The following is a 23,875-nucleotide window of genomic DNA, read 5'->3' as shown; positions in this document are numbered from 1 at the left end:
ACCAGGTTCATGAAGAGCCTGTGCTTGTCCCAGGACGCATAGGGGCAGATTCAGTTCCCAGTTTTAGCATGCGATACTGCTTCAGGTATGAGAAAGTCGGTGATTGACTCCACGCCATTCTTCACATCCTTGTGACGATAAAAAAAAAAGTCCTTCCAACACCTATTAACCGTGAGCAGGTTTAGGGTGCGCGCATAAACAGATATTCCATGAATTTTTTTCTCAGCAGTCACAGAGGCCATGTTTACTTTAAAGCAATTTCAGAAGGAGACACCGAGACAGCCAGGGTGGGATGTACTAACCTTGTGGTTTACATCCCGCCAGTCACCACAAAATTACTAATCGCATAAGACCTGGCCTCTGCGAAGCTGCCGACGCCAGGTGAGGGGCTCTCCGCGGATCTCCTCCCCCTCCTAGCCCCGGGAGCTTCCTGCTAGTGATCTCTGCAGGAAGTCCTGGGCTCCTTCTCCTCCTCTCTGCACCTGGAAGAATAAGAGGAAAAGGAGGCAAGGGACCCAGGAGGAGCCCGCTGAGGTGAGTGGGGCAGGCAGTGAGAGGTGCTGGGCGACTGAGGGCGGCTGAGCGGGATGCGGTAAGAAGCCCGTAGGCTTCTATAGGGTAACGCCAGAAAAACCTGATGTTACCCTCCACATCAAAAATCAGGCGGCTAGGGCTTAGTACATGTGAAAATGTGGTAAAACCCCTGAAAATTGGGTTTTTACCGCAATTTTCCTTTAGTACATCCCGGCCATAGGCTGGTGCAAAGGTTGATGATGAGCGTGATGGTGCGCCGATGGTGGAGCGTTCCTACCTACTGGCGGAGTTGCACTGTCCAAGCTAGAACACAAGAGGAAGGCCGAACTAGCATTTACATATTACTGCCCTTGCGCTCCGCAAAAAAAAAATAATTGTGGTTGCAGTAGCATCCGCCTCCAAATCAGTCCTTCTGTCTATCTTTTTTCTAGTATGCAATAGACAGTACTGTAACAGGCCTTTAATGCGCCCTGTGCCGGCTCTGCACATTTACGTATGACATCACGCATAGGGGCGGGGCTAGTCAGCACCCAGTAGTGCGGCAGTGCACAGACCATCTAGAAGACGCTACGTGCAGCTGTATACATGACAGGATGCCTGCCTGTAGCGTCCAAAGGACGTTTGATGGTACTGCGTCGCACACCCCTAGTTACGGCCCTGGCAACAGAGAAATGATAGACAGAATCTGATTGGTTGCTATAGGTAACACCACCTTTTTTATTTTTAGAACCTTTAGTGAATCTACCAAGTGGCGTCTTTGAAGGCAAAAAAAAGATTCAGGACAGTGGAATGCAGGCACAAATGTGTTAGAATCTCACTGTAACCCATAATGTATATTTTATTGTAAAATTTAAATTACTAAAGCAATCTACATAACCTGATGCAAATACGCACCACTATGCCTACTACTGTTGCTGCAAAAGTGGGGTTAACTATATTTTTGCATAGAGCAGCCTATTAACCAAAGAGCAAGTTAACCACAATTAGCTGGAATCTCTTTCGACCTGCTCTTTTAAATAGGGTCCATTCTGCTCCTTCTAATTGTACTTTTAGGCTGGGTACCAGTGGCAAACGCAGAAATTTGAAAGGGGGGTTTCCAAATACAAGCCACAATCAATATTATATATATACCTCCAAAAAAACAAAAGGCACTAGGACACTAGTGTAAAGAACAATAGCTTGTACTGTAAAAAGATCAACAGTTTCGGAGCTGCCGTCCCGTCGTCAGGACCATACAAACTGTTGATCTTTTTACAATAAAAACTATTGTTCTTTACACCAGTGTCCTAGCGCCGTTTGTTTTTTGGAGGTGTATGATATTGGATTCTGGCACAGGATCAAGTTGTTACAGCGTTGTTCAGAGTGCCAGCAGAACTGTGGAGAGATTTTATATATATATATATATATATATATATATATATATATATTCTGTTTGTGTTCTTGATAAAGGTCTATGTTACCGAAATGTTGAACAAGGATTGACACAGCTTATCAGAGTGATTCTTCTCTTAAAGGACCCATGAGTGCAACCATTCTGTTGTCTGCATAAAGTTATTCATTAACCTTTAGGACCGCACCTGGGCATTTTGCTTACCTGTTACAGTGGAGTGCCGGTATTTTGATTTGTTATATATTTGGATGATGGACAGTCACTTCGGCATTACACACACAATGACACAGACACGCAAACAGACACACACATACTCTAACCTGGACAGACACTCACAAAGACTACACACAGACACACATACACACCTCTTTCACACAAAAACATAAGCACAGGCAAACAAGTACAGCATCAATTAAAGAACACCCCTACTGGCAAACCCCCCGCCGGCGAATTGATGCCGCATCAATTCACAGAGACATGAGCACTTGGGGGTAGCCCGGCATGTCTGTAAGTGTCGGGCACACCCCCAAAAGTGACAAAAGAGGGGGGAGTCTTTCTCTAGGTCTGGTGCCCTGCCCGGCGCTGAACCGAGAGTGAACATTAGTTAGGGTATCAGTGGCCATCTTGGTATGGGAACAAAATCGTCCCTTGAGGAGCCATGTTGCTGGAGACTGCGCAGTAGCACACTCCATGTCTAACATGTTGTAGATTTAAATAATTTTATACTCGCAATTTGATCAGATAACTATATCAACTTTAGAATCTGCTGTTTTTATATCTCAGTAATTCTCCCCTTGGTCCACGAGAAAAGAGTAAGACAGTTTGTAAAACTGACATCACTACTCAGAAAACATTTATGTGAAGTCATTAAGTAATCAAACACGTAATGATGACACAATACAACGTTAGCTTATCAGTTTGATGTTGATTGTATTTATAGTTCAGTAAATTGTTAGTTATCTAGTACAGTGGCATAGCAGCATTGGCAAATGCTGGGGAGATTCCGGCTGTCCAGAAACACCCCTTCCACGGCCACTGGCTCAAATCAGAACCACAATAACAGTAGTATATGAAACAATTTTACTAGAGCTAGGGATGCAACGTTTAGTATAAGGGACGGAACAGAACTGATGTGCCTGCTTCTTTTACCAAGTATGCATCTGAGCGCTTAATCAGTGCACTGGACCAGAGAGCAGCTGCCAGCAAGAAGAGACAGGTGTCTTACCATGAGGTGAGAGAATGTGTGCTTAGAATGCTCAGTTCTGTCTCCCACTGGTTATATTTTGTATATACCCTTTTTATTAGATGATTAACCTTTTACTGACAACTGATTTATACGAGATAAATATGTTGGATACAGAAAGTTTGTTTTTTAGACTGTTCCCTACATCCTTTACTATAGACCACCTATAGTGTTAATTATAATACTGTATTATATACACTATCAAGTGTATAAGGAGATCAATGTTTACATATATGTCCAGGGCTGGTGCTAGGTTCTTCTGCCACTCCCTTGGACTTCCGGACTTAACCCCCCTCAGGACATAGACTGCCAACCTGACCTCAGGTCATACAGACCTTAACCTGGCACTGTGCTGCACGCTTGGCCTTGCTTCCTTGGTGGCCCTCACTACGGCCCTTATCTAATTTTTTACCATTATCAATTTAAAGCGACAGTATCATTAATCTAGGATTATGAGGCCTATGTATCAAAGCTTGATGAGAGATAAAATTGTGAGAGAAAAAGTATTAACCAATCAGCTCCTGTCATTTTTCAAACACAGCCAATAAAATGTAAATTAGAAGCTGATTGGTTGGTGATTTATATCTCATTAAGCTTTGATACATAGGCCCCTATATCTTTGATAGGTTTTCTTTGACAAAAGTCAAAACTATTATTAACATATACAAACTGTCAGGGACAGAGATCAGAATGATGGTTTGGGCAGATATGGACATAGGACCTCATTCAGAGGCGGTTGCTAGGGCACGATCGATCGCAACAAGTGACTTTTTGTCATGTGCGCATGTGTGTAGTCGGCATTGCGCATGCGCAAGCCAGTTCTTGCGATCTATATGGAGTCTTTCGTCAGTCACTACTTGGCCGTAGCTCTGATTGACAGATAGTTCCGTTTGTGGGTGGTAACAGGGGAAGGTGCATGTGAACGGGGGCGTGGCGCTGCAAACGCAGGCGTGTCTGTCGTAAAAAGAGAGATTTAAAGGCGTGCATAAATTACTGAGCGGGTCATCGCACACGTCATACCGCAGCCTTTAAGATGCTACTTCTCGTAGTGCTTGAGTTAGCCCAGGGTCTACCTCAAGCACTGCGACTGCAGGCGATGGTTTCTGCCTCTGCCGATGTCTGGAGTCAATTAACAAAGTAACAGGTGTTTGTCATTGCAATGTATATTAGCAAAGTGGTTGCGTTAATTGGCTTTTTTTTCTTTTTAAAAGGACATTAAAATTTGGTTGGTCTCGGTATGTGATATTTATATTACATTTGTTTGCAAAACCATTTAAAATACATTTAATAATCATAATTCCCTTTTTTTGGTTCAAATGCTAAATACATATTTTTGTAGATGTTTTTTTATATTTTTTTAGGTTTGTGGTACTGCACATCCCAGCATGCTTTGTTTTTTTTTGTTTTTTTTATTAATAAAGCCCATAGCCAGATTTCTTAAACCAAACATCAAAAAACACATGCAAAATTTACATTAGAAGAATAGACATAAAAAAAACCAAACCGATTGCATGCTGCTTGCATCCGCATCGAAATAGGCAAAAGAAACATCGAAAGTGCAGATGTGGAAACTTGACTCTGCCAAAAAACCACGATGGTCACATAGCTTGGCGCCAGCGACCGACAAATTTCTGCGACTGTAGTCCTCGCTCACCCCTTTACGAGACTCAGGAGGTGTGTTTTCATTGTGAGGGAGTTTCCTCGCCTACGATGTGCGCTGCGATTTTGCGCTTGATTTGCATTTTCTCGCTCTTATGATACGATCGATCACGCCCTAGCGACCGCCTCTGAATGAGGGACATAGTCCCCATATAGAGGGAGAGAGAGAGAGAGAGAGAGACAGAGAGAGAGACAGAGACAGAGAGAGAGACATCCACTAGACGATCTACTCCCTGTCCAATCTCTAAACGATTTTCCCTTGCTTTTTCCCTTGAAATTGTATCTTTCAGTCTGAGCGATGTGCAAACGATTTGCAAACTATCTTTAATAGATCAAGTGAAATTGACTTGCATGTTCGGTCGACTGACGAGACGATCAAACGACCAGCGGGAGCGCGCATCGTTGATCGTTAACGACCAAACACTGCACGATTTATAAACGATTTTTAAACGATTGAACAATAACGACAACGTTATCGTTCAATCGCCTGCTAAAATCGTGTAGTGGATGCCCCCTTAACTGTCATCCCAAGTGCTGCCAAACCGGTGTGGCTCCCCTAATTGAATAGTGAGGGAAGGGTAAAGATGCAATATTGGGTGCAGGGTTATTGGGTAAGGGTACAGTATTGGTACCAGGGTTAGGGGATAAGGGTACAGTATTGGGTTAAGTGTTGAGGGATAGGACAATATTGGGTGTGGGATTAGGGGGGCAAGCATGCAGTAATGGGTTCAGGGTAAGGGGGTAAGTGTACAGTCTGGAGCGTAGTGTTACTACAGAGCTGAGAGAGGAAAATGTGTTACTACACAGGCGAGGGAGGGAAATGTGTTACTACACAGGCGAGGGAGGGGGAATGTCAAATGTATTACTACGAGGTGAAGGAAGGGAATGTGTTACAACTAGGGATGTGCAGGCTCGGATAGGTTCGAGTTTGCACGTGGAGTTCGGATTTTTCCCTCCAAAAAAACGGAACTCACAACGAGGCAAAACGTCATCTTACATGGACGAACATCATCATTCCTGGTCTTTTGTCCAGGAATGATGATGTTCGTCCATGTAAGATGACGTTTTGCCTCGTTCTGAGTTCCGTTTTTTTGGAGGGAAAAATCCGAACTCCACGTGCAAACTCGAACCTATCCGAGCCTGCACATCCCTAGTTACAACATGGGCGAGAGAGGGGAATATGTTACTCCAGAAGTGAGGGAGGGTGAATACGTTACTACAGGTATGAATGAGGGTAATGTGTTACTACAGGTATGAGGGAGGGGTTGTATTTCTACACAGGTGAGGAAGGGGAATGTCGAATGGGTTACAACACGGGCGAGGGAGGGAAATGTGTTACTACAGAGGTGAGGGAGTGGAATGTGTCAGTACACAGGTGAGGGAGGGTAATGTCTTACTATAGAGGTGAGGGAGTGGAATGTGTCAGTACACAGGTGAGCGAGGGTAATGTCTTACTACAGAGGTGAGGGAGTGGAATGTGTCAGAACACAGGTGAGGGAGGGTAATGTCTTGACCAGAGTGTAACACCAATAAACCACTCCACTGGTTAAGTATCTGGGCTATTCGTATTTGTAAGGGGGAGGACAGCTAAACGCAATACAGAACTAAATTTGCCAACTTAAAATTGAGACGGAGTGAGTGCAAGTGGGAAAACCAATCAGAAGTTGCAGTCTCTTTGGCTATGGTTGGGGGAGGAGGCTTTTTATTTTGATGTAGTTACAATCCCGGCGGTTGGGATGCCGGCGTTCAGAATATCAGCACCAAACTCCCGCAGCAGTCGGAATCCCGTCGCCAGAATACTGACCGATGGCTTCCCGATGGTACTAGGGGGGAGGGTTAGGCTGCAGGGTGGAGGGTTTCCTTGCTGCGGGGGGAGGTTACGGTTAGGCTGCGGGAGGGGAGGGTTAGGGGGGGGAGGTTAGTGGTAGCATACTTACCTTCAGGCATCGGGATTCTGACTGTCGGGATGCTGCTATATTTATTTTGACCTCCGGCATCCCGACCCCCGGGATCCTGCCACCAACCCTTTTTACTAGGTGGTACTGCAGCTATAAGGAAGTCTGCAAAAATATTCTGCATGCCGTTCATTACAATAAACTCTGCTTCATCTGTAGCTAATGGTTTGGGAAGTCTAAGTAATCAAGGACATTTTTAGTAGCATTACTGTGCATCATCAATGCACAGTTACACATCACATGCAAGTGCCAGTACTCCAAGTATTGCAGAATCACAATGACTTATTATCCTCAGGGGACAAGTAACAGGCTATGAATGCATTAGTGACAGAATGATACTCATCCAAGCAATAAGTTATACATTGCTACCACTTTCCTGCATCTATTCATGTTTCATCAGTTACAGCTAATTATTCACACTGGCAGCAGGAGACCATCTCTCCCCATCCCACACACATACACACACAGCTCAATAGCTTCCTATCTGTTGCTCATTCCACTGTTTTCAGCAATTACCTTTCAGTGTTGTCACATGTTTGGAGGATTCCTCTTGGAGCTGCTGCCTTTTCTCTCAGTGCCTCTATTGATATGATAAACAGGCAGAGCTATCCCATAGCTTCTGTGACACATCCATTCCATTATCACTAGCAGGACAGCAGCACTGCAGCTCACACACTGATTCCATATCTGGAGCCAGGCGGCACACCTCCAGTGATCTCATGTGTCACTCACACAGGCCGCAGGAAGATGTGGAATGGATTCCAAGTGCAGAGAGGGGTGCGCATCACTTATAGATAGTAAAACATCATGCCAAGATCCCTTCAGTAGAAGGAGGCCCACATCCATTTTCCACCTCAGTGACCAGACCAGATACCCCCCTCACTAGTCTCACACACACACACTGATATACTGTACTGTACCCTGGGGTGTGCCTACAATGGGAAAACCTGTCCTAAATAGCATGTTTTATGGCCTAGCAACATAAAAATTTAAAAAGATACAAATATTGTTGCTGTAGTTTAGATGTACTGATGCTTAAAAATATATTACCTGCCAATGAACTGATGCTATTTCAATGTTTACGGTCATTTATAAAAGGGATGAGAAGTCACTATTTAATTTGCCAGCAGCATAATAACTGGGCATGTCCCAATATTGGTTGGAGGGATGATCTATATTTTTTTGGGTTATGATAAATTGTGTAAATAGTTTTGTATATGTATTTTCTATCCAGTAGGGGAACTTTTTTTTTCTTTTTTTCTAGGGCTAGTTTTACCATACCTTGTAGGCATCGTATACTGTTTTTACACCTAAATCCTGGGTCTGGCCCGAGATTTGGAACACGGGGCCGGATTCAGACCCGCTCGCTAAGATGCATACTCTCGCTGCTGCCGATGGTATGCAGTGTGTATCCAATGTGCGCATACCTTAGCGAAAGTTCACAATGCATTTGCTCGCTGCACATAGACAGCCCAGCAGACTGAGTGACAGGGGAAGCCATTTGTAGGCGGTAACAGGGGCTGGCCATTAAAATCGGGGGAGTGGAGGTGCAAACACAGGCGTGCCTGAGCATCTCAACTGTGTTTTAGAGGTGTGCTTATTTAAAAGACAGCATCATAGTACACGTCACCTGGCTTGTTTTTACACTGAAGTGCTTGCGGCAGGGTATGGTCAACCTCAAGCGCTGTGATAGCATCCGATGTACCGATGGTTCAATACACGTCCTGGACATGATGTGCACAAGTGGGCGTCTTAAAACAGGCTGGTGGGTGTCTGCATACACTATGTGATCGCTCTCTAAGAAATACTGGGTGTGCTAATGCATTGCTGTGCAACAGCACTACCTACGCAATTTGCATACACATAGTGCAAAAGTATGCATCTAGTGAGCGGCTCTGAATCAGGTCCACAAATCCAAAATGGGTCAGACCCAGGACAGACCTTTTCTACTGCGGCACCTATCCCTATCATTCCCGGAATGGCGCTGTTCACACTGCACACGGGTGCAGTGGAACTGTTCTCCCGGCGCTTGAAGATGACATCATCTCCAAGCACCGAGAAACCCGGAAGTCCCCATGCTGTAAACGGGACCCGGGGTGGAAAGACCCAGGGTTCCTGTTTACACTGCAGGGTTTCAAGGGTTGCTCCCATGTAAAACCCTGCAAGTTACCTGGGTTGGATTGCTGGGTCACTCAACCCGGGAATCCAACCCTGGCCCCTTTTACACCTAGGAGCATCCCGGGTTAACTCTGCAATAACCCGGGTTATAGCTCTGGTGTAAAAGGGGTTTAACAGTCCCGATTCTCCCACTTGGAATTCTGCTAGGTATGTGCCTGGGCCTCCTCCCTCTGAGTTTCTGTATTGTTTGACCACATGTGGCGACTCAGATCCGCTTAGTACTAATTATATGCCTGAGGAATAGGTGCTTTCATACTGTGGTGCTATTTGAAAATCTGTTATGTACCTTCTGTCTGCAAGGGACTAGAAGTCAGTTTGTACTGTACGTTGACTGTCAACCTTATATGACAGCAATGAGCTCTTCAATGTCTGAGTGTCATGTTGTGGTTTCCCCTGGACTGTCCTGCTGTCAGCAGCTGCAGAGGGGAGTGTACATGGGGATTGAGACCTGTGAGTGTTGCGCAGAAAAGTCAGAGCCGGATTAAGGCAACATACTGGTTTGGGGCCCCCATCCCAATCTGTTCATACAATGAATACCTTTTCTGTACAAGCTGGAGCTGAAGGAAAATCTTACAAAGAACCCCCTCCCACTATAGATACAAACGATAACTTACAAAGCAAATTAATACATATGTTAGGTTGTGGCCTAGGATCGTCCGTTACTCACCTTTGCGCGGGCTCCCCCTGATCTCCCATGGGGTCAGACGGGTGCAGCGGAGGGTACGTGGTGAGTGTTCTACCTAGTGGCATGTGAACTGCCTTGGACTGCTCCGTGCCTGGTTTCTGCGGTTGCTGTCATGGACGCGGCTATGACAGTTTGGCCTGACGACTCCATACCCAATGGTAGCATGATGGTGGTCAGCTGACGCTATCCACCATTGATCTGCTACTGCAGGGGATAAAGCCAGACTGCGGACCACAGGAAGTTGCCTGAGCAATGTTGTCGTTTCCTGTGTCTACTGATGCTCTTGTTCCAGGTCCTATCCTCGTTTTATTCCTGTGTTTACCAGTGCCGACCACAGTGCATTCTGAGAATCTCGCCTGTGTGCGAATCTATTGCCACCTCGCTGTGCAAAAGTGTGTCCAGCACATCTCAACTGTGTACGGAGCCATTGCTACCTCATTGTGCCACAGTGCGTCCTGTACATCTTCGCCTGTGTACGAATTCATTGCCACTTCGTTACGCAACAGTGCGTCCTGTACATCTCGGCTGTGTGCGAATCCATTGCCACTTCGTTGCATACAGTACGTCCTGCATATCTCGCCTGTGTACGGAGCAATTGCCACCTCATTATACTCAAGTACATTCTTCGACATATCGTCTGTGTGACGAACACCTGCCTACTCATCGTACCACCGTGAATCCAGAACCTCCCTTTAGTATACTTTACAACTACCTCTCCCAGCACCATTGTGCCTCATAGATCCCTCTGGAGTATACTTTGGGAGCTATACAAGGGTATAGCATATTTCTGGTAGAAGTATTCCCTAGGGCCACTGTAGTGAGATTCTCTATTTCCCACAGTATCAGTCACCAGTGCAAAGGACCGCGGCCTGCCAGCTGGGTGCAGCTAAGCCCATATCCCACTTGGAGGGGTCACTGGCGAACACCTCCCGGCTGTTTAGACTCCGCACCTTTGTACTGGTCTCGCCAACGACTGGTACTCATGGATGGGAAGATCTTGTGTACAGGCCCCACGTTTCAGACTACCTCTTTTAACCCTGAACCTCAGTTTGCACCCCTCAGCAGGGGATCCCATACAGCCGGTCGTGACAACATAAAGAAATATAATGCATAGGGCAGGGGTCTTCATCCTGTGGTCCGTGGAGCTGTTCCCCGTGGCCTGCTGTTGGTTAGTGTAGTGAGTGCGGACCACACTACACAGTAACAAACAACGCCGCCAGGTAGTACACTTGTGTTTGTTTTAGCAGCCAGTGAAAGTCAGACACACTCTCATTGGTTGCTGCACCCACGGCTGGGGCCGAGCTGGAGCTTACTCATTAGCTCCACCTTCCGGCTCCTGCAGTGAATGATGGGAGAGACATCATGACGTCTCTCCCATAGTGCAGATCGGGTCGGGAGGACAGAGGAGCGAACAGCACCAGGCGCAGGAGCGGGGTATCAGGTAAGTGGGTTTTTTTTGTTTGTTTTTGTCCTATATATGTAAGGGACACTGCATAGGAGGGCACTGCATAGGGGGAACTACTACTGGGGACACTGCATAGGAGGAAACCCCACTGCATGGGGGAAACCCTACTGGGGGAACAGCATAGGGAGACCACTACTGAGGGCACTATATAAGGGGCACTACTGGGGGCACTGCATAGGGGAAACCCTACTGGGGGCACTGCATAAGGGGGACCACTACTGGGGGCACTGCATAGGGGGGACTACTACTGGGGGCATTATATAAGGGGCATCATTGGGAGCACTGCAGATGGAGGCAGTTATGGGACATAATTGTTTGTGGATAGGGCAACTATATGACATAATTAATGGAAGAGGAGGGACAGTTATGGGGCATAATTATAATTGTGGAAGAGGGGGGTCATTTTTGCACCCAATTAAAATTGAAGGAGAGGGCAGTTATGGGACATAATTGTGTGAGGAGGGGGCAGAGTCTAAATACCACAGTATAGCTTAGTGGCCCTCGGGGTTCGTTTAATTTTTTTATTTGGTCAACACTGTCTTAAAGGTTGAAGGCTCCTGACATAGGGTCTAGTTAACTATAAGCAGTCATAGATAGCATTTTCAATCAGCAGTGCCTGCAATCCATCAACACTTCATAGCAAACCTTTCTCATTGCCGCCCAGTTGCACCCATCCAGTTGCGAGTGGAGATAGGACTGGAATACATACGATGATAATTGAGTATGCACCGCCTCTATCCCATGCATTGCAGAGAGTACTTTTGTGACTGCCATACTCTACAGAGGCCACTTTTGTGATTGACATATAATACAGAGAGCATGCTAATGACTGCCATATAATACAGAGAGCACTGACCACCATTTAATACAGAGAGCATGTTAATGACTGCCATATTTTACAGAGAGCATCTGAATGATCGCTGTATAATACAGAGGGGAGTCGGATGACCATCACATAATAAAGAGGGTAGGTGAATGACCATCATATAATACAGAGAGCAGGTGAATGACTGCCATATAATACAGAGAAGAAATAAGTGAATATGGCGCTAAGGAGTAAACAAAAATAAAATTCAAGCGAATAAAAAGTTAGATAAATATCAAAATACAAATAAGAAGTGACCATATGAGATGTTTATACACACAATAATATTTAATCTAAAGTGAGTAACAAAAAAACATTAAAAACCACTGTCTAAAATACATATGAATAAATATGAGAGAAATAAATGCAAATATGCTCAGTTCGTCCTAAAGGTAAGTATTTACTAACCTAACCCCCCTAACCCTAACCCTCCTTAGGGGTGCCTAACCCTAACCTCCTCCCCTGTGCCTAACCCCCTTCTAAGTGCCTTAACCTAACCCTCCCCCCTTCCCTGCTGCCTTAACCTAAGTCCCCCGGGAGGGTGCCTAACCCTAACCTCCCCCCGGGTGCCTAACGCTAACCCTCCCTCCCCCTAGCCTATCCCTAAACCTAACCCCCCCCCCCCCCGCAGCTGTCCGCTGCGGCGCCCGGCATCCGCTCGATCGGGGTGCTGGGCGCCGGTCTCCCGACGTCGGGCAAATGATAGGCGTCTAGATTTAGACGCCTGTTATTCATCCCTAGTCGGGATAAAGCAGTCTGGAAGCCGGCGGTCGGCATTTAGACCGTCGGCTTCCAGACTTCATCCCATACAGAAAGCATGTGAATTATAGCATGATGCTATAATTTGTGTTTAATTATATTAAATACATTTTAACGCCGTTCCCCTTTTATGTAGTCCCCTTCTGCATCCACACACTGCTGCATTCCAGCTTGCGGGATGTCGGCATTTAGAATACTGGCACCGGAATCCTGACACTTATTAGAATCTCGCCATATAATATAGAGAGCATGTGAATGCCATATAATACAGAGAACATGTGAATGAATGCAATATCATACCGAGAAGAAGTGAATTACTGCCATATAATAAAGAGAGCATGTGAATGAATGCCATGGGGAATCCGGTTAAGATCCCAGCATGCAAGATGTCGGTGCTTAGAATACCGGCGTCGGAATCCCGACACTTGTCAGAATCCCGGGGACGGCATCCCAAAGGTAGGTAGCGGGTTAGGGGGAGGGTTAGTGTTAGGCACTAGAGGGAGACAGAGCCGTAACTAGATTTTGGTGCCCTGTGCAAGAAAGATAATTGAGTTAATTGGTACCCCCCCTCCAATATGTATATATATATATAGAAAGCACAGGGGTCCCGTGACGATGGGCTGCAAGCTTAAATGCATTGATCAATTCATGAACCAAAACCCCACTGTTTATTATGTTTATTATTATTATTATTATTAGTTATTATGGTGAGTGCAGAGCCCCTGTGATTTCTATTTAAACAATGTGGTCACATACCATGTTGCACCCCAAAACTAGGAATGGTGAGTGCCGTGGATTAGTGCTTTTTGTTTATTATTATTAATTTTTATAATTAATCATTTTTGTGATCACATTTTCTCATGCACCCCTATTAACTAGTTATCTAACTTGTGTCAGCTGTTTTCCTAGGTGCTTTGCAACAGGTGTGCTTGGTAACTGTCTCACATTTAAAAGCAAAGTTGCTGTGAGCTTTAAACCTTGATAGCATACCCTGAGTTTAACACTAATGTGATGGCTATGTCCATGTTATAATTCTGAGCAATACAGTAGGGACTTGCAGTAAAGTGGGGTCCCGTGACGATGGGCTGCAAGCTTAAATGCATTGATCAATTCGTGAACCAAAACCCCACTGTTTATTATGTTTATTATTATTAGTTATTATGGTGAGTGTAGAGCCCCTGTGTTTTCTATTTAAACAATGTGGTCACATACCATGTTGCACCCCAAAACTAGGAATGGTGAGTGCCATGGATTAGTGCTTTATATATATATATATATATATATATATATATATGTGTGTGTGTGTGTGTGTAGTATATATATATACACATACATTATATATATACAGTATATATATATATATATGTATGTATATATGCATGCATATACAGTATATACACTATACATATATGTACTGTTGAATCGTACAATGAACCTTTAGTACATTCCTGCCTATAAACCTCTAAGATTCACCTGCCTAGAACCTCTAAGACAAAACCTGCCTATACCTCCTAAAACCGTAAGGTGTCGCTAATTAGCGCTGTGTTTAATTATACCATTAATAAAACTCTAAGACAGTGGAATAGCGGTCCAACGCGCTAAAGATTATTATTCAGGTAAAATTACAGATGTTACCACGCTATGAGCTAACAATGAGTGCAAAATAAATTGTACAGTTATTAGGTCATAAGGTACAGTCAATACATACGCGTTGCTCTCTGGGACCAGATACCGGCATCAGTAATGAAACCTTCATCGAAACAGCATAACAGGAACACCGCAGACTGGCATCTCGTTTCAGAGCACTCACATATATACCCGTACTGGGATAAGCAATACAATAGAATACGTTGGCAGGTTCTCATTGGTTCCTCTTCTTGCTTCTTCCGTTACGGTACAATTCATAGGTCAGTGCAAAGACTCAACCCAGCCTCTAACAGCCTGATTGTGTCCACTTTCCCGCTGCATAATAAATCTAGTCTAAATTATGGCATACAACATTTCAAGGAGTTATTCTCTCTATCATTCATATTTCATAGCCGCATGTTCTGGTCTTCTCACCGATGCCACCGGAATGCTGTGGGAACAGAGTAGATCAGTACGGCACCAATCACGGTTCACTTGCCATTTACTAAACCATAGTTACAGAAAACATTAATTTCTTTACATGCTGACATTGCGATTAAACCAAATAATAATCATTCCTTTCGTGCTGCGGGACCATTGCTTTTAAATGTGTATGCGGGGAGAAATGACATTAAATTGTGTTGTGCGTTTGAGGGTCTGTGGGGCACTTAGCGACCAGCACTAAGTTGGAAAGGCTTCTGTGTATGTGTGTGAGCATGCCAGTATGGGTTTGGGAAAGATCACTAAAAAGCTGGCTGTGCGTCTAAATAGCTATTTTGCGTTGTCCTATGTTTAACATGAAGTGCAGGGAAAACACCACTAATTTGCTACTTTTTGCTACATCGCGTATGTGTTAATGTGAATGCAGGGGAAAACACCACTACTTTGCTACTGCTCAAATATGTTTGTGGTGATTTTAATGTGTTGCAAAGTTATTTTATGTCTGCTAAACACCGTCGGTAGGTGTTTGGGGAAGATTGTGAAAAAGCTGTTCGTGCTACTTTTTAGCAACTTTGCGTTGTGAGTAGCAAAATTGCTACTTTTAGCAATTTTGCACTGTGGAATGTGTACTATGTATTTTTGACAAAATGGCACTTGTGTAAGCTTTCTTTTCTAAAATGGAGTCTTGCTGCCATTCACAAGATGGTGTCTTGAGGCCAGTCGCAAAATGGCGTCGTCGCGATTCAATTTTAAACTGAACTTGTCTCAGCCAATTATTCAGCTTCGACAATACTGTTTATACATTTATTTATTTCTCCTGAATAATTTCAGCAGAACAGGAGTTGTAATGGTAATGGATGGGGGCTGGGCAGGCTGCCGGGCTGGCCACTACTCTTGATACTGCCGCCCCTGGCTCTGTCTGGACCAGTCAGACCTCACCTGGCAGGTCTATGGTCCTGTCATCCAGTCTTGTGTCCACAGCCGGTACATACAGCGCTGCACCGCGCCACTCCTTGCCAGCCAGCCCCACCACACAGTAGCCAGCAACTCCTCATTGAACTCTGGGAGCCTTGGGCGGGGAGACGTCTTTCCTGTTCCAATAGGTTGCCGGGAGTCGGGACGTCAGAAGGAGGCGGGGAAGCTGCGGCTGTCTGCCTCCTCTGTGCTGGACGCCGTGGACGTGCAGCAGCGGCCGCCCGACACTAGATTAAAGAACAGAAATACTATACATGAGACAGTGGGCAGTCGGTGTTCCACCCTCAGCAATGTTACGCTCTGTGCGGAGGCACTGACCGCACCACCCTAGCTACGGCCCTGGGAGGAGGGTTAGGGTTAGGCACAAGGGGTGAGGGTTAGGTTTAGGGTGCGGAGAGGGGGAGGTTAGGTTTAGGCACTAGGGGGGAGATTAGCTTTAGGCATCAGGGAGGGAAGGAGAGGGGGAGGGTTAGGATATCAACCGACAGGTGTCGGTATCCTAACCCTATCGGAATTTTGACTAATCGCCGGTTCAAATCCATGCTGTAGCTCATCTGTTAGCTGTCTCAACAGCTCCATTGTTTTCTTCTTTACCTTTTAACTAATGCAAAATGAGTTTCCTTGAGTACAGATTTAACTTAAGGGAAAAGAAAGAAGTCACATGGTGCTAGATCTGGAAAGTAGGGAGAATGTTCTAGCACTGCAATCTGTTTCTCAGCCAAAAACTGCTTCTCAGAGAGAGCTTTGTGGTCTGGTGCATTGTCCTGATGGAGGATGAAACCATTTTTCCATATCTCTCACCTCTTTCTTCTGATTCTTTCCTGCAGAGTTGCTAGAACACAAATGAGCTTTCGAATTTCTAGCTGCTCAGCAGTGAGAAGCCTTGGAACCATCTTAGCACAAACTTTTGTCATGTTAAGATCTTGAAGCAAAACTTCCCTAACAGTTTCTATGTCAATGTTTACCATTCTGCTATGCTGAGTCAACGGTCAATTCAAGCAATTTTGTGATTTTTTTTTTCCCCCCAGATTTTCAGTTGTTTTTGATGTGAAGGTCTTCCAGGACATTCATCATCTTTGGCATCCTTACGACCGTCACTAAATCTTTTACGTCATTCAAACACATGTGCACGTGACATACAAAATTGTAAGTTAACACGTTGCTCTACTTTTGAACTAAGCATTTTTACGACGCATGGCAAAAACAACTTTGTTGATTTGTTACAACGCTCACGCAAGATGAGAGTTGCAAGTCTGCTGGCTGAGGTCAAGGCTGGATAGAAATGTGGCAGTCCTTCCGCTACTAAGGTCTAACTGGAGTGTGGCTGCAGAATGTTGGTACTAGCACTGATAGAGGCACAGAGCACTAGCAGCGGCAGATCAATATGGTCTATGGAAGTCTTGGGACAATTATGCAGCTAAGATTCCAGCCAGGGAGTGGCTAGAAATGACAATTAGCTGCAGGGCAGGAGTGACCTGGACTGTGGTGCTGCAGGATTTCAGACAGGACTAGACAGGACAGGCCCGACAAGGCACAGAGTATAACAAGACAGACAAGATGCAGGCAAAAACTAGGCAGGCAAGATACCCACAAAGACAAAGACAGGTAATGCACACTATATGTGCCAACACTACAGGCTGAACGAACAGGCACAGTTCAGGCTGCGGCCTTGAGGGCCGAGGTGAGGCAGGAACTTGACAGGGCGCCCTAGAGGGCCGAGATGTGACTTGAAACAATTCAATGCAGCCTTGAGGGCCCAGGTGCAACTAGAAACAATGCGATGGTGAGACAAGAACTTCACAGATGCGGCCTTGAGGGCCGTGATGCTACTAGGACTCAGTGATGCGGCCTTGAGGGCCGTGATGCTGCTTAGACAGCCGGGGTGCAGCTACTGAGCCGTGATGGACAGAGTTTGATGTGGCCTTGCAAGCCGTGATGCTTAGACAGCCGGGGTGCGGTTACTGAGCCGTAATGGTACAGACAGAGTTCGATGCGGCCTATGGGCCGAGGTGCAGGAACCAAACGGCAGACAGGTGAACTCAGACGTGGCAGGAACACAGGCTAGAGGCAGCAAGGTGGAGAACACTGTAGATGGATTAGCTGGAACTAAACAGACACAGCTTGATGCGGCCTTCAAGGCCGAAATGCAGGAACCGGCCAGCAGACAGGTGCACTCAGATGCAGTAGGAACACAGGCTGGAGGCAGCGAGGTAGGGAACACTTCAGGTAGAATAGCTGGAATTAAACAGACACGGCTTGACAGGGCTGTGGTATGGAAATGCAGCAGGGCTGCATACTGACAGGTTCAGGATACAAAAACTGTAGAACTTGAAAGACCGGCTAGGACGCTTCTGAGGACAAACCAACTATCATACCAAGTCAGACAGTATAACAGCACGGAATGTAGGGCTGGCAGTAACTTACAGATGCAGGGTCCAATCAGAACAATTTCCTGCAGAGAGCCTTCCCTAATGACAGACTAGTGTGCAGCTGAGTTCAGCACACAGACAGACAGGCAGAATACAGCTTAGAGCTGTACACAGACAAGACAGGAATCTGGCTGCCTCCAACAGCTGGAACATGGATCAGGACAAGATGCAGTGTCCCAGTAGCAACTACAGCTGGGACCTGCCACCAAGATGATCTGCTACCGCGGATCCTAACACAAATGCTGTGTTACAGCAAACTATCTGTGCGATAGGGGTGAAACTTGCAAAACCATTTTTGGATAGTCCAAGGTCAATGTTTAACTCACGCAGTATGGTTTATTTTTTACAAGTACAGTGTTGTTATTTAATAGCCACATCCTGTATGCTGAAATCCTTAAGATCCGTCTGCAATTGTACTGACTCGGAATCAGGCCCTTATTCTGGGAGAGGAACAAAGTCATATATATCATCTTTCTCCTCTCTGATGATACTCTTGCACAGGGATGGTCATCAGAAACCGATGGTTGGCATTGATATTTCCGATCTGATGACGATGATATTTGTTTTCAGTCTCTTGTGGTTGATGGTTGTAACCATCGCCAGCATCATTCCAATGGCGGGTTCCCAATGTTCTGGGGTGCCTCTGTGTGCACTGAGGGCCTGATTCAGGAAGGATCACTGATGCAATCACGCACGCTGTTCTGCTGCGAAAGTATGCAAATAAATGTAATCAATCGCAAAGCACATACACGGACAACATGCAGACGCCCACGTCCCTTCTCCATAATGCCTTGCAATCCATCCAAAACATCTGTAACATTGAAGTACATCAGAGCTTCTCGTACAATTACGGCAGGTCAGACCTCACTTATAAATTGCTAACTTTCCTGTACGCAGTGAGCACTCAAGCTGTAACGGCGTACAAATGCACACTGGCAAACTTGCGTTTCTCTGTCCACCCCCTGTCACCACCCCAAACACTCTCTGCCTGTCAATCACTCTGTGATTGATCTGTGTGATCGCAATTAAGCATTCGTGACAAGCGATGTATGCGCACTACGCAATACTCTGCCGTCTGCGTACATGCGATTGCAATAGCGATCCTTGCTAAATCAGGCCCTGAATCTGTAGGAGATCTTGTTGGGATGCCGGCATTGGGATTCTGACCGCTGGGATCCCGAGCTCTGGCATCCTGTACCCAACCCATTTGAAAAAATACTCCTGGCCAAAAATTCCTAAGGTTGTCCTGGCTGCTGTATTGCCAGCCTATTAAGGGTTAGTTAGGCGTGGTTTTAAATATAAAAAATTCAAAGGAGTAATGGGAGTGATACTTCTCTTTCTTTGAAGAATGTCTCCTTCCTTTACCTTGTTAAAACCCTTTATATATTTGAACATTTCTATCATGTCCCCCCTTTCCATTCTCTGCTCCAAACTATACATATTAAGATCTTTTAGTCTTTCCTGGTATGTTTTGTGGTGTAGACCATGCACCATTTTAGTTGCCCTTCTTTGTACAGTCTCTAAAGTATTAATATCCAGAGCCGGATTAACGGGGAGGCGACAGGGGCGATCGTCCCTGGGTCCCCACATGTTAAGGACCCCCACACCCATCGGGGTTAATGTGGGCCAAAGGAGACGGAACCAGTTCCGCCTCCTCCGGCCAACCTAACCCCAGGCGCCGCAGGGAGGTTCCATTTACCAGGCGCCCACTGTAACCAGCGGGCGCCCGGCTCCGTCCCCGCAGCGGCAGCCGGAGTCGGAGGCTTGAGCTCACGTGAGCTCCATCTTCCGGCTCACGCAGAGCACTATGGCAGAGATGTCATGACATCTCTGCCATAGTGCAGAGGAGCAGCCGAACGGACTGCAGCTTAAGGTAAGTATGAGCTTTATTTTTTTTCTTTTAGTGCAAGCGGCCTACTGGGGGCATTACTGGCGGGGGGTATTACTACAGGGGACATTACTCGGGGGGGGAGCATTACTACTGTGGCATTATGTGGGGAGGGGGGAGGCATTACTACTGGGGTCATTACTGGTGGGGGGGCATTACTACTGGGGGCATTACTCAGGGGGGAGCATTACTACAGGGGCATTACTCGGGGAGGGGGGAGGCATTACAACTGAAGGCATTACTGGGGGGCATTACTACTGGGGACATTACTGGGGGGAGGCATTACTCGGAGGGGGGCATTACTACTGGGGGCATTAATCAGGGGGCATTACTATTGGGGGCTCTACTAGAGAGGGAGCATTAGTATTGGGGGCACTAATAGAGGGCATTACTACTGGGGGCATTTCTACAGAGGGCTCTACTAAAGGGGGAATGACTACTGGGGGCATTACTATTGGGGGCACAACTACATGGGTATTACTACTGGGGGATTTATACAGGGGGCATTACTACTAGGGCATTACTTTTGGGCACACGCCCAATTACTACTGGGTGGCATTATTATTTGGGGCACAACTACAGGGGTATTACTACTGGGGGCATTTATACAGAGGGTATTACTACAGTGGGCACTACTAATGGGAGTATTGCATAGGGGCACTGCATAAGGGCCACTACTACTGGGTGCACTGCATACGGGGCACTACCACTGTGGGCACTGACACTACTGGGGGCTCTGCATAAGGTCCCCATTGTGCATACCCCCAGTTTGTCACATTTAATAGGGGCCCCCACATGTTTGTTGCCCAGGGGCCCCCACAGACCTAAATTCGGCCCTGTTAATATCCTTCTGGAGATATGGCCTCCAGAACTGAACACGGTATTCGAGATGAGGATGTACCAATGACCTATATAGTGGTATTATCACTTCTTTCATTCCTCTACTCTCTCCCTATGCAATCAAGCACCAGACTTTCCTTCCTCTTTGCTTTGTTACAATGTTTGCTTGCCTTTAAGTCACCTGAAATAGTGACTCCTTGATCCCTTTCCTGTTCAGTAGTTTCCAGCATAGTGCCATTAATATTATATTTAGCCTTTGGATTTTTGAGACCCAAGTGCATGATCTTGCATTTTTTGGCATTAAACTGTAGTTGCCACATTCTTGACCATTTCTCTAGTCTACCTAGATCAGGGGTCTTCAAACTTGGCCCTCCAGATGCTGTGGAACTACACATCCCAGCATGCACTGCACATAGTTTTAGCATGCTGTTATATCAAAAAGGTGGCAGTGCATGCTGGGATGTGTAGTTCCACAGCAGCTGGAGGGCCAAGTTTGTAGACCCCTGACCTAGATCATCAATCTTTTGTTTTACCCCTCCTGGTGTATCTACCCTGTTGCATACCTTTGTGTCATCCGCAAAAAGGCATAGGTTCCCTTCAATACCATTTGCAATGTCACAAATAAAGATAGTAAAAAGCACTGGTCCAAGTACAGATCCCTGGGGTACTCCACTGGTAACATTTCCCTCTTGAGACTGCACTCCATTTACTACAACTCTCTGTTTCCTATCCAGCAGACATGATCTTATCCATTCAACTATCTTTGTATCCAATCCCATGCTTTCCAGTTTATTTAACAGTCTGCGATGTGGAACAGTGTCAAAAGTCTTACTAAAGTCTAGATAAGCTATATCTATGGCCCCCCCTTTATCTGTTTCCTTAGTCACCCAGTCAAAAAAGTCAATAAGATTTGTTTGACATGATCTCCCCCCAGTAAATCCATGCTGTTTGGGATCCTGCAAATTGTTGGATTTGAGATAATCTATGACTCTTTCATTTAAGAGTGTTTCCATCAATTTCCCTACTACTGATGTAAGGCTCACTGGTCGGTAGTTGCTTGCCTTTTCCTTGCTTCCACTTTTGTGCAGTAGGACAACGTTTGCTCTTTTCCAGTCCTCTGGAATTACTCCAGTAGCTAGTGACTGGTTGAATAATTCTGTTAATGGTGTTACCAGCACCCCTTTAAGCTCTTTTAGTATCCTTGGATGTATCCCATCAGGCCCCATTGATTTATCCACTTTCAGTTTTGAGAGTTCTATTAGGATCTTCTCCTCTGTAAATGTGCTTGTCCCTACCTAATTTTTCTGATTACACCTGCACAGAGCCGGCCCTAGGCATAGGGAGCTGAGGAACGGCACTCGTAGCAGCCACTACCGCAAGGATGCTGAAAGTCTTAGTCAGCAACCTAGCAGGATGGAGTAAGGTGTTGCTGCTGGAGGATACAAGCGGGGAGCCAGGAGGAGGACCCGGCATGTGATTCTGCATTGCTAAATGCCTTCATAGGTGGGTTGACTGGCTCAAGCTACTGTGCGTATGTATATATGTATATATATATATATATATATATATGATATGTGTGTATATATATATACAGTCAGGTCCATAAATATTGGGACATTGACAGAATTTTCATATTTTGTCCTCTATTCACCACCACAATGGCTTTGAAATGAAACAAACAAGATGTGATTTAACTGCAGACTTTCAGATTTAATTTGAGGGTAATTACATCCAAATCAGGTGAACGGTGTAGGAATTACAACGGTTTCTATATGTGCCTCCCACTTTTTAAGGGGCCAAAAGTAATGGGACAAACTAAACAATCCTAAATCTAACTTTCACTTTTTAATACTTTGTTGCAAATCCTTTGCAGGCAATTACAGCCTGAAGTCTGGAACGCATAGACATCACCAGACGCTGGGTTTCATCCCTGGTGATGCTCTGCCAGGCCTCTACTGCAAATGTCTTCAGTTCCTGCTTGTTCTTGGGGCATTTTCCCTTCAGTTTTGTCTTCATCAAGTGAAATGCATGCTCAATCGGATTCAGGTCAGGGGATTGACTTGGCCATTGCATAACATTCCACTTTTAAGAGTTAAAAAGCTATTTGGTTGCTTTTGCAGTATGCTTCGGGTCATTGTCCATCTGCACTGTGAAGCGCTGTCCAATGAGTTCTGAAGCATTTGACTGAATATGAGCATATAATATTGCCCGAAACACTTCAGAATTCATTCTGCTGCTTTTGTCAGCAGTCACATCATCAATAAATACAAGGGAACCAGTTCCATTGGCAGCCATACATGCCCACGCCATGACACTACCACCACCATGCTTCACTGATGAGGTGGTATGTTTTGGATCATGAGCAGTTCCTTTCCTTCTCTTCTCTTCCCATCACTCTGGTACAAGTTGATCTTTGTCTCATCTGTCAATAGGATGTTGTTCCAGAACTGTAATGGCTTTTTTAGATGTTGTTTGACAAACTCTAATCTGGTCTTCCTGTTTTTGTGGCTCACCAATGGTTTGCATCTTGTGGTGAACCCTCTATATTCACTCTTGTGAAGTCTTCTCTTGTTTGTTGACTTTGACACATATACATCTACCCCTCTGGAGAGTGTTCTTGATTTGGCCAACTGTTGTGAAGGGGTTTTTCTTCACCAGGGAAATAATTCTTTTGTCATCCACCACAGTTGTTTTCCGTGGTCTTCCGGGTCTTTTGGTGTTACTGAGCTCTCCGATGCATTCTTTCTTTTTAAGAATGTTCCAAACAGTTGATTTGGCCACACCTAATGTTTTTGCAATCTCTCTGATGGGGTTGTTTTCATTTTTCAGCCTAATGATGGCTTGCTTCACTGATAGTGACAGCTCTTTGGATCTCATATTGAGAGTTGACAGCAACTGATTCCAAATGCAAATGTCACACCTAGAATCAACTCCAGACCTTTT

The 23,875-nt window shown here is 45.5% G+C and overlaps 1 protein-coding gene across 1 annotated transcript in view; it reads right to left on the bottom strand.

Moving 5' to 3' along the window:
- ZC3H12C (zinc finger CCCH-type containing 12C) overlaps positions 1 to 7,420 on the bottom strand; it is a 129,304-nt gene extending 121,884 nt beyond the window's left edge. The window contains exon 1 of the mRNA XM_088456660.1: positions 7,298 to 7,420. The gene's annotated coding sequence lies outside the window, so the exon portion shown is untranslated. The remainder of the gene's footprint in view (positions 1 to 7,297) is intronic.
- Positions 7,421 to 23,875: the final 16,455 nt, after the last annotated feature.

The sequence above is a fragment of the Taudactylus pleione genome, unplaced genomic scaffold, assembly GCF_031769625.1.
Source record: "Taudactylus pleione unplaced genomic scaffold, aTauple2 ptg000711l, whole genome shotgun sequence".
NCBI lineage: Eukaryota > Metazoa > Chordata > Amphibia > Anura > Myobatrachidae > Taudactylus > Taudactylus pleione.
This window is presented reverse-complemented; position numbering and strand designations above follow the sequence as displayed.